Raw genomic sequence first — 12,135 nt, 5'->3', positions numbered from 1 at the left:
TAACTTGAATCTAAATTTTTTAAAAAAGGGAAAGAATGAATGGAAATTCATAAGCTAGATATTTATCTCAAGAGATTAGACAAAGAGAAGAAAAATAAAATTAAAGAAAGCAGAAGGAAAGAAATAATAAAGATACAGGGCAGCTAATGAAGAAGAACCAACAAAACTAAAAGTTTCTTTTTTAAAAGACTAACAAAATTGATAAAATTTAGGGCCCCTGGGTGGCTCAGTTGGTTAAGTGTCCGACTCCAGCTCAGGTCAAGTTTCTGACTTCAGCTCAGGTCATGATCTCACGGTTTGTGGGTTCAAGCCCCATGTTGGGCTCTGTGCTGGCAGCTCAGAGCTGAATCCTGCTTTGGATTCTGTGTCTCCCTCTCTCTCTGCCCCTCCACTGATTGTGCTCGCTCTCTCTCTCTCTCCCTCAAAACATAAAATAAACATTTAAAATTTGATAAAATTATTATGAAATTAATCAGGAACAGGAAGAAAGAACAAATAACAAATATCAGAAGTAAAAAAGAGAACAGCACTACTGACTCTGCACATGTAAACAAATAATAAGAGCATATTATTGACATCTTTTGCCAGTAAGTTTTGAAAATTTAAATGAAGTAGAAAAAAATCATAGAAAAACATACCAAACTGGCATCAAAAGCAATAGAAAACTCTAAAGTCCTATAACTGTTAAAGAAATTAAGTCAGCAATTTTTTTAAAAAGCCTGCCCACAAAGAAAATTCCAGGACTAGATGACTTTACTCTTAAGTTCTCCCAAACATACAAAGAATAAATAATTCCCATTTTACATAAACTTTTCCAAAGAATAGAAAAATAAGAAATATTGTCCAATTCATTTAATGTGGCTAGCATAATTTTGATACCAAAACCTGACAATGACAATATAAGAAAGATTATTACAAAAAAAAAAAAAAAAAAGATGTGTCAGTACTGGTTTAATAATTATAATAACTGTATCATGCTGATGCAAGATTTTAATAATAGGTAAAATTGTGGATGGTGGCAAGGGTGAATGGAAACTCTACTTTCTGTTCAATTCCTCTGAAAACCAAAGTTTATTATTTAAAAATTTTTAACTGTGAGAAAAAAAAGAAAAGAAAAATACATTACAGACCAAACTCACTTATGACCAGAGAGATGCAAAAATTCTAATAGAATATCCATAAATCTAATCTAGCAACATGTAAAAATAATAATAGATCATGGTTAAGGTGTATTTATCCTAGAAATTCATGGCTGGTTTAATATTCAAAAATTAAGTAATGTAATTCACCACATTAACAAATTAGAGAAAAATAATATGATCATCTCAATAGATGCAGATCAAAGCACTTAATAAAATTTAACACTCACTTATGATTTAACCAAATAAAACTCTTAGCAAACAAGGAACAGGAGGAAATATTTTTAATCTGATAAAGGATATTTACAAAACATACAGCAAATATCACACTTAATTTAAATGCTAAAATTTTTCCTTTGGAAATCAGGAACAGGACAAGGAAGACTGCTATCGCTGTTTCTTTTTGTTGTTTTTTTGTTTTTGTTCTTGTTTTTGTTTTTTGTTTTGTTTTGTGAGAGAGAGAAAGAGAGGGGGAGGAGCAGAGGAAGACAGAGAATCCTAAGCAGCCTTCAGCTCCACACCCAGTGCAGAGCCTGACTCCGGGCCTCACAACCATAAGATCATGACCTAAGCCAAAATCAAGAGTCAGACACTTAACCAACTAAGCCACCTAAGTACCCGGCTATCACTGTTTCTAATCAACATTGTAGGGGAGGACCCATTCAGGAAGAAATTTAAAAAATTAAAAATAAGGGGCGCCTGGGTGGCGCAGTTGGTTAAGCGTCCGACTTCAGCCAGGTCACGATCTCGCGGTCCGTGAGTTCGAGCCCCGCGTCAGGCTCTGGGCTGATGGCTCAGAGCCTGGAGCCTGTTTCCGATTCTGTGTCTCCCTCTCTCTCTGCCCCTCCCCCGTTCATGCTCTGTCTCTCTCTGTCCCAAAAATAAATAAACGTTGAAAAAAAAAATTAAAAAAAAAAAATTAAAAATAAGAAACTAAAGTAGAGAAAAAAAACTATCATTATTTACAGATGATAATGATTTTATACAAAACCCAAATAAACTGTTATAATTTAGACCAAGAAGGTTTAGTAAAGTCACTGAATATTAATTCAATGTCCAAAAACTCTATTTCTTCTCTATACCAGCAACAAATGAAAAACCTAAGTTTATAAAAGACATCATTTACAATAGCATTAAACATTACCAATTACTTAGGAATAAATCTAATGAAAGATTTCTAAGACCTTTATAAAGAAAATCTTAGAGGGGTGCCTGGGTGGCTCAGTCGATTAAGCATCTGCCTTCTGCTCAGATCATGATCTTGTAGTTTGTGAGTTCAAGTCCCATATCGGGCTCTCTGCTGTCAGCGCAAAGCCTGCTTTGGATCCTCTGTCCCTTCTCTCTCTGCCCCTCCCTTGCTTGTGTGCTCTCTCTCTAAAAAATAAATAAACATTCCCAAAAAACATCATAAGACTTTGTTCAGAACACTTAAGACAACTTAAGTAATGGAGAAGAATACTATATTCAACTATTGGAACACTCAATAGTAAAACTATGTAACTTCTTCCCCAAATTTATTTGTAGATTCATGCAATCTTATCAAAATAACAAGCTTTTATGGTACTTGACAAACTACTTCTAAAATTTATATTGATGCAAAAGGCCAAAAGCAATCAAGGCGCTTGTATTAGTTTCCTGGAGATGCTCTATGTAACAAAGTACCACACACTGGGTGACTTAAAATAACAAATTTATTGTCTCATATTTCAGGTGGCGAAAATTCTACAATCTGGGTGTTACAGGATTCCTTTGAAACCTGTACAGAGAATCCTTCCTTGTGTCTTCCTATCTTCCAGCGGTTTCCTGAAAATCTTCAGCTTTTCTTGGTTTGCAGGTGCATAACTCCAATCTCTGCCTTCATGGTCACATAGCCTTCTCCCTGTGCCTCTGTCTTTATATGGCCAGCATATTATAAGAATACCCATTATATTAGAATAAGGGCTCACCTGGGGCGCTTAGGTAGCTCAGTAGGTTGAGCATCAGACTCTTGATTTCAGCTGAGGTTATGATCTCACAGTTCATGAGACTGAGCCCCACATCATTCTCTCTCCCTCTCTCTCTCTGCCTCTCACCACTCCCTTGCATGAGCATGAGTGCAAACACTTTGTTTCTCTCCCTCTCAAAAAAAAAAAAGATGAATAAATATTAAAAAAAAAAAGAATGAGGGCTCACCCTACTCCAATATGACCACATCTTAATGAATTACTACTGTAATCACCCTATTTCCAAAAAAAAAAAGTCATATTCTGAAGTTTTAGAGATGTCAGTATATCTTTTGGGGGAAGGACACAATTCAGCTCATAACAGTACTTTTGAAGAGAAAAACATCCAGAAGAAAATTTGTTCTACTGGACAACAAGACATATTACAAAGCTATAGTAATCAGAACATTATGGTATTGGCACAGGGACAGAAAAGTAGATGAAAAATAGAGCAGGAGATCTGAGAAACACCATAGAAATAGGTTTGTGTGACACCTGGCTTGTGACAGAGATGGCACTGCAGAGCAGTGAGGATGGAATGAACATTCCAAAAGATGATACTGGGACAATGAAAAAAATGAAACTGGACTCTTATATCATGCACAAAACTGAAATCCAGCAAATTTTAGAAAATACAGGATTATTTCTTCTTGACTTTGGACAAGGGAAGGATTTTTTTTTTTTTTGAGAGACAGAGAGTGCAAGCAGGGGAGAGAGAGAAAAAGGGAGAGAGATTCCAAAGCAGGCTCCGTGCTCAGTGTGGAGCCCAACATGGGACTCAATCCCACAACCTGGGATCATGACCTGAGCTAAAATCAAGAGTATAATGCTCAACTGACTGAGTTACCCAGGCACTCCAGGAAGGATTTTCTAAACAGCGCAAAAAGTACTCATATTAGAAAAAATGACTGATGAATTAAAATTAAGAACTGCTTATAAACAACAACATAGAGTGTAAAGAACTCTCAGAATAGGAAAAGATATTTGGAATGCATATAACTAAAAAGGAATTATTATCCAGAATATAAGTAACTGCTACAAATAACAAGGAAAAAGTACACAGGAATAAAAACAGGGAAAAGATTTGAATATCCAATATCCAGTTGCTAAACTGTGCTCAGGTCATGATCCAGGGTTGTGGGAGAGTACCCTGTGTCAGGCTCCACGCTGAGTGTGGAGCCTACTTAAGATTCTCTCTCTCCCTCTCCCTCTCCCTCTGCTCCTCCCTCATGTTCTCTCACTCTCTCTCTCAAAAATAAATAGATTAATTAATTAAAACATTTTTAATGAAGGGGGCGCCTGGGTGGCGCAGTCGGTTAAGCGTCCGACTTCAGCCAGGTCACGATCTCGCGGTCTGGGAGTTCGAGCCCCGCGTCAGGCTCTGGGCTGATGGCTCAGAGCCTGGAGCCTGTTTCTGATTCTGTGTCTCCCTCTCTCTCTGCCCCTCCCCCGTTCATGCTCTGTCTCTCTCTGTCCCAAAAATAAAAATAAACGTTGAAAAAAAAAATTAAAAAAAAAAAAAAACATTTTTAATGAAGAAAAAGATGCTAAGATCAAATTGATCAAATCTTTGAGGAAACACTAAAGTTATAGAAGAAAGATGAGACAAATAATTGCTGGCAGAAAGGTGGGGAAAACAGAAAACATAATGTAAAGAAGCCAAAGGAGGAAAGATTTTCAGTATTTTTCCAGCAGTGGTTTGGAGGACTGAGAGAAAGTGATTGTGCTCAGTGATGGAAAAATTTTTAGTCACCTTAAACAGAGTGGCTTCAGCAGATTGTTGAAGGCAGAAGTCAGGCTACAAACAGTTTTGGAATTTCTGGATCACCCTAATGCAGAGAAAGTGAATACGGTCCTTTCAAGACTTTTGGTAGTAAAAGGGAAATAACATGAATAGTAAATCAAAAGAACAGGGCCTTTTTCCAGATAAAGAAGAGTACTATGATTTCAGACAAATAGACTACAATGAGGAAATATTAAAGATGCAAGATGGTGTTCAGAGTAGAGGGAACAATGTTCTGAGAGACAGAACACAAGTGCAGGAGCTAGTCTTTGAAAGGAGGAAGAACACACCCTGTTTGAGGCAGAAGGCTCTTCGATAGCAAAGTGTACAATATTAAAAACTCAGAGACCAAAACATTAATAAAAGAAAACTCTGTGCACTGTTGATGGAAATGTAAATTGGTGCAGCCACTATGGAAAACAGTGTAGAGATTCCTCAAAAAATTAAAAATGGAACTATGTGGTCCAGCAATTCCACTTCTGGGTATTTATCCAAAGAAAATGGAAAAACTAACTCAAAAAGATACACGCACCTTCATGTTCATTGCAGCATTATTTTCAAAAGCCAAGACATGGGAACAACATAAGTATTTATTAACAGATGAATGGATAAAGAAAATATAGAGGGGCACCTGGGTGGTTTAGTCAGTTGAGCCTCACAGTTCATGAGTCCAAGCCCCACATTGGGTTCACTGCTCTCAGTGCAGAGCCCACTTTGGATCCTCTGTCCCCCTTTCTCTCTGCCCCTCCCTCGCTCATAGTCTCTCTCTCTAAAAAAATAAAAACATTAAAAGAAAAAAATAAAAGAAAATATGATGTAGATATATAGATAGATCTAGATAGATAGAAGGATAAATATATGTAGAGAGAGAATGACATATTATTCAGCCATAAAAAATAAAACCTTGCCATTTGTGACAACATGGATAGACCTTAAGGGCATTACTCTAAGTGAAATAAGTCACCTATTAAGTCATAGAAAGACAAATACAGATGTTCTCACTTATATGTAGAATCTTAAAAAAAAAAAGACAAAGACAAAGAAAAAAGCAACCCAGCTTATGGATACAGAAAACAGATTGCTTGTTACCAGAGGCAAGGAAGAGGTGGGAAAGGGGAAATGGCAGTCAGAGAAATGAGTGAAGGAAGTCAAAAGGTACAAACTTCCAGTTATAAAATAAATCAGTAATGAGAAATGTAATGTACAGCATCGTGACTACGGTTAATAATACTATATTGCATAATTGAAAGTTGCTAAAAGAGTAGATCTTTTTTAAAAAAGAAAGTATTTTTACTTTTAATGTTATAATGGAGTCTTATAATGGAGTCCAATCATTAATAGAATTGATTCCCCAAACAAAGAATACAGCAGGTATTGAAGGGAAAAAAAAAAATGCAAGGTTACCAAGGTAACAGGAATTCTGTTGATGGCGGGCAAAAGCAGTCATTTCCTCATATGGTTACCATATGGGCAAGGATCACCACCTACTACATATAGATGGCAGAAGTTGGAGATGAATTATTTTTTTCATCAGGGACTTCTCAGTAAAGACTCAGAACATCTTCATTACTTAGGGGCTTGTGTTAAACAAAGTGTTGTTGCCTTGGTTCTGTTTTTACTGTGGTTCATGATGTGCTATTTTTGTTGTTCTCAGAATTACAGTCATCTGCAGTCATTGAGTGTGATAAAGTGTAGACCTTGAGGAAAATGCAAAATGTTTGAGCTGGACAGTGTAGGAAACATGAGAGGGAGTCAGTTGTAGACTGCATTCCAAATATTCCAAAATATCAAAGAGGGTGAAAACAGGAAACTCATCTAATCCACCGTCATCATTACATCTGGGAGTGGGGGGATGGGAATGAGGCCTAGAGAAATGGCTTAAAGAAAAGCAAAGTTTGGAACACAGGACCATCAACCCATAGTCCAGTGTTCTTTATGCCTTACCATATTGCCATGTAAAATCAAAGTTTTTTTGAGCCCAATTCCTTCTTTTTTGAGTTATGTTAATGTGCACATAGGAATGGAATCCTAGCATTAACAGTAAAATTATCAGTTCCCATACTTTCAGAGGCATGGTAGGTGTCTTTGATTATCCTTATTCTGGTCTTTGCCAAACTCTCTGGTCTAGGAGAGACCAGAGAATATTTAAGCACACGATATTTCTTTTTTAAATTCCAAAAATAAATTGTAAGTACTATAGGGATAAATTTAGAATAAAAAGTTATCCAATAGTATAGGATTTTGTATAAAACTGGTATTTAAAAAAAATTTCCAATAGCTTCCTAATTTCTAAATTTAATCAAGAGATCACTTAGAGTGAGATAAATTAACCCGAGGAACTATTAAAATAAATGTACTTATTTAATCACAAAATGTATTAAAATATTGAAAATTTCTAAATCTCTTACTAATTAATATCAAATCATATTATTAAGCTGTCCTGGAAATTACAAAAAGTTTAAGTACAGCTTGAGGACAAGAATAAAAGGGTAGGGAAACACTTCATTAATCTTATTAATCTTACATTTTAATCATCCCAAAGATTAGTAAAATGTTGATGTGTATAAAATAGCCAAATGAAGCTAATCAATTTATGTAAAAATGAGAAAGCCATGGAAAATGTCTTTCTATAAAACTGTGGTACTACTTTTTAAATGATCAGTTTCTGTTTTTAATTATCTTCTAATTTGCAGAATAGCAATCTGACTATATACTCTAGGAAAAATCATAATTAGATGAGGCTCATTTTCTTAAAGTTATCCATGTTAGATCTGAATGTGAAGAGTTGTCAAAAACAATCTCAAGGCAGCTGTTTCCAATTATGCTTATTTTGACAACTGAAAATGAGTAAACAAACCAAAAATAGTTTAATATTTTGACCAATGCAGCTCCTCAATACTAAACAAAATTATGCTTTATATTGGTATAAAATTTAAAAAGCACATTTTAGTGCTTAAACAGGAAGGAATTATTTTCTTAAGTTCTGCAAAAGTTAATTATTATACAAATTCAGGTAGATGATATACAAAGCATATTTTCATAAACAAAAGAATTCCAAAGAAATCATGCCTCATCAGTAAATGAGATACTCAAATCCACTCAACACAAGCAATTATAAAAGGTTTCCACCATATGTGATTTTTGAGGGATGAGTCAAGTATAATGTCAATATCAATAATAATATAAATATGACTTGGATCTCCTAAATATTCTCCATCCTGCAAAAGTAGATTCGTACCTACCTTCATTCTTTAAAAAACAAAAAAAGCACTTTTATAGGAATTTTAACTGTTTGGAAGGAATATTTTTTCATATATGGAAACAAAGTATAAATAATACTGATGAGGCAGAAAAGGAAAAAGAGAAGAAATGTGAATAAGAGTTGTCAAGCATACAAAAGTCCTAGAATAATACAGTGAAAACAGTATAGGAATCTGGGTTGTCCTCATCTAGACTGCTATGAAATATTGGGGACACCATTTAATCTTTGTATTTTTTGGCCAAACATCTTTTTTTTAATGCTTATTTATTTTAGAGAGATTGAGAGAGAGACAGAGAGAGAGAGAATGAGCAGGGGAAGGGCAGAGAGAGAGGGAGATAGAGTCCGAAGCAGACTCCAGGCTCTGAGCTCTCAGCACAGAACTGTGCTGTGAGATTATGACCTGAGCCAAAATCAGACACTTAAACTACTGAGCCACCCAGGCACCCCTGGCCAAATATCTTTAGAATAAGGACCCATTCTTCCTTCATTACAAATCTGCATTTTTCTTTGAAGCTTGCATTAAGACCCTTTTATGGAAGTAATAGGGACTTTTCTCAATAGAAAACAAGTGAAGATTCCAAGGCAGCTTTGACCTTATGCATAAAATCCTGTAAAACACTAGAAGGTCTGCCCACTCCCAGATACCTATCCAATTATCCTGACATCATCTGAAATTTCCACTAATTTGTTATATAAGTAGAGTTTATTTGGGGATAAGGAATTAATTCTAAAACATTCCTATTGTAAAAGTGTAAAATGTTATATTGATGCTAATATTTTTCCAACCGTCTACCTTCCTGTACATGTCTAGGAACAGGTGTGTATAAGGGAAGTAGACACAATTATTTCAGGTCAATGAATCCCATCCTTCCTCTGGATGGTAACAACGAAGAAAAGATCCAGAGCATGAGATATTGTCTAAAAGCAAGTTTGTGAGGGCTCTGAGGGTGAGGTCCTTAAACACAGCCATATGGGAACAGCCATGTTGTACCAGACACTTGGGGGCAGTAGGAAAACCAAAGAACAACATTTTCCTATTTCACCATTTGATCTCCTAAATACCTTCTGTTGCCAGAAGTATTCACAGTATAATAGCATGTTGAATGTACCAGAAGAAAGCAACAAGGTACAGTACTGTTAAGATTTATGTGTTTCCACATTTGGTAAAATGGGCTGTTTCTTCATATATCTGTGCCTTGTTTTCTACCTTTGAGTTTGAGTTCTGCTTATCCCAAACTCCTTATCTGCAGGCCAGGCATAAAACACAAGACCAGTCAGGACCATTCTACCTTAACATTAAACAATTAAGGCTAGAGAGCAGGAGGGAGAAGCAGGGAATAACCATCCTTATATATTTCGAAAACGAAATACCATGACTTTCCATATTGGAAATGTCAAGCCATCCCATGGACTAACATTAGGATCAAAACCAGATGATTATCCTGTTTTTCCTAAGAAAAAATTACACCCTACTTCATTTAAAAACCAGAATCTAATTTTTATCTTGGAAAAAAAAAAACAGCTCTTTAAAGTAAATATTTCCCCAAAAGAAAATCAGCTAATTTACTTGGGTGGAGGAGAGGAGAGGGGAGAGATAGAAGAGGAAAGAGAAATGAATTGAGGTTTGTGTGAGGCATAAGTAATTTGAACTCCGGACATGAACATGGATCTTTACGATTAGTAATTGTTCTGCTATTCCGGGGGAGAGCAGAGACGAAGCTAGGGTTGAAAACAATTCAGGATTGACCAGAGATGAAAGCACTAATTCCAGTGCGGGTGGGGGATAGGATTCAAAATGCTGGAAAGCTTTGTTTTCCTCACCCTGTGTCTTGGAACCGCCAGATCAGAAGTTGGCAACTCTATATTAAACATCATAACAGCTGGGATGAGGAAACTCTTCACAGAAGGGCCACCCCAAAAGTCAGGAATGAAAAAATGCTAGAGGAATAAACACAACAAAATCCCTAAGGAAAATATATCTGGCCACTGGGTGGGTATTAGCCTTGTGTCATACTTGGTATGCACTGGAATTTTCTTCCTTTAAAATAAAGACTACTTTCCTTTCAGAAAGTTGCCTGATTTTTAGGTATTCACCCATCTTTCACAAAGAACTTCAATTCTAAGTAGATAGTGCTCATAAGGCTTTATTTTTAGGGGAAATATGAGCACAATCCCTTAATCTAGAGTTTGAAAACATTACTTATAAGAGCCATTGGACAAGAAAAAAGAGGAAATGTTGAACAATTTCTCCTTTTGGAAGAAACAGGTTGATTTTCTACAATGTCATTTACCCTGAAGGGCATATAAGACTATAGTCAAGTCCTAGGATGCCTCTTAGTAGAAGTACAATAATTACCCTACCTTCATTCTGTATCTTTTCTATGTTTCAGTCTACTTAAACTCCTTTCCCTGGTGCCTCGGCATCCAAAACTCTGTCATGGTTCCCCCAAAATGATAGCTTTTTTTTACCACAAAAAAGCTATTTCACACAAGAGAAGTTATGCACTAAACTTGGCCCTAAATGTTCATACCTTTGCTTTCGCTTTATTTACTGACTCTCTTCCCATCCTCTCATGACCTCTTATGCCCATCATCTGGTGTGAAAACCCAGCATTTAAAAACTACAAGGTGAGTGCTCGCTTCGGCAGCACATATACTAAAATTGGAACGATACAGAGAAGATTAGCATGGCCCCTGCGCAAGGATGACACGCAAATTCGTGAAGCGTTCCATATTTTTAAGACCATTTATGCTGGTAATAATTATCACATAAATAAAAAATTGTTAATTGGTTGAACTATAAAAAAAAAAAAAAAAAAAAAAAAATAAAAACTACAAGGTGAGAACGTATCCCATGAGCAGGCAGTCAGAAGACTCTGGAAAATAATGTTGAAACACGATCAAAGTCAAGGGCAGAAAGAGTATCCAAATAGACAACAAAAGATTCAGTTCCTTAACAGAGCTTTTTAACATTAAAGAGAAATCCAGAAAAACAAAGCTTTCATAATATAACTTGTGCCCTCCCCTCACTGAACAATGAATTTTCTAAGTATACATCAGAGAAAATACTAGAACGTATTGACTTTGGGTAGCAACATGGGTAGATATATTTTCTTCTCTAGACTAAGGAAGGAATAGATTTCAAGTGTAATACATGAGATTTGTGTTAGACTTTTTTTTCTAACTAACTTTAGGGGAATAAGTTACTGGAATACAGCCCCAGAAGACCTCCTCTGGAAACTTTCAGAATAAGTTAGTTATTGGACAGAGGTTCCTGGAAAAACTAGGTGAGAGCTTCTTTAAGCCAGGGACAGGCTAGATAGAGTAATGTATGTGAACACTGGCTTGGCAGTCAAGTGTATTCTGGGTGTGAATTCTGCTTCTACCAGTTATCATATTGGTGATCTCAGGCAAGTTACTTAGCCTTTAAAAGCCCCAGTTTCTGAGCTATAAAAGTGAAGGTAATACCACTTCAATTCACTACAACTTCAACAGGGTTGCTATAAGAATCAAATGAAGTAAGTAAGTACTGGCACATGGAATACAAATAGTGATAATAATAGTAATAATAGGGGCTCCTGGGTGGCTCAACTGATGAAGCGTCCAACTCTTGATTTCAGTTCAGGTCATGATCTCACGGTTGCAGGATTGAGCTAAGATTCTCTCTCCCTCTCTCTCTATTCCTGTTCCCATGAATACTACTACAGCTCCTCCTCCTCTCTCTCTCTCTCTCTTTCTCCTTTTCAAAATAATAATAATAATAATAATAGTAATAATAGCTAAAGTGTATCTAGTGATTACCAAGTGCCAAGCACTATTACCCACTATGCAACTTATTACTGCTACTACCATACATATTTATCAATATATCCCCAGTACCTAGCACAATGCCTAGCATAATAGGCATTCAGTAGCTATTTCTTGTATTGAATTAAATTTCTCAGCATTACTTAGACTCAGTTAGGCAAG

At 36.0% G+C, this 12,135-nt stretch overlaps 1 non-coding gene across 1 annotated transcript; it reads left to right on the top strand.

The window, feature by feature from the left end:
- The first annotated feature begins 10,798 nt into the window (after window positions 1-10,798).
- Window positions 10,799-10,905, top strand: LOC124504523 (U6 spliceosomal RNA). Its single transcript, XR_006960479.1, has one exon. It is a non-coding gene; the product is annotated as a U6 spliceosomal RNA (small nuclear RNA).
- Window positions 10,906-12,135: the final 1,230 nt, after the last annotated feature.

The sequence above is a fragment of the Lynx rufus genome, unplaced genomic scaffold, assembly GCF_022079265.1.
Source record: "Lynx rufus isolate CCGP_SWC_20201006 ecotype Redwood Valley unplaced genomic scaffold, mLynRuf1.p SCAF_8, whole genome shotgun sequence".
Classification (NCBI taxonomy): domain Eukaryota; kingdom Metazoa; phylum Chordata; class Mammalia; order Carnivora; family Felidae; genus Lynx; species Lynx rufus.
The sequence above is the reverse complement of the archived record's forward strand: the minus strand, read 5'-3'. Positions and strand labels throughout refer to the sequence as shown.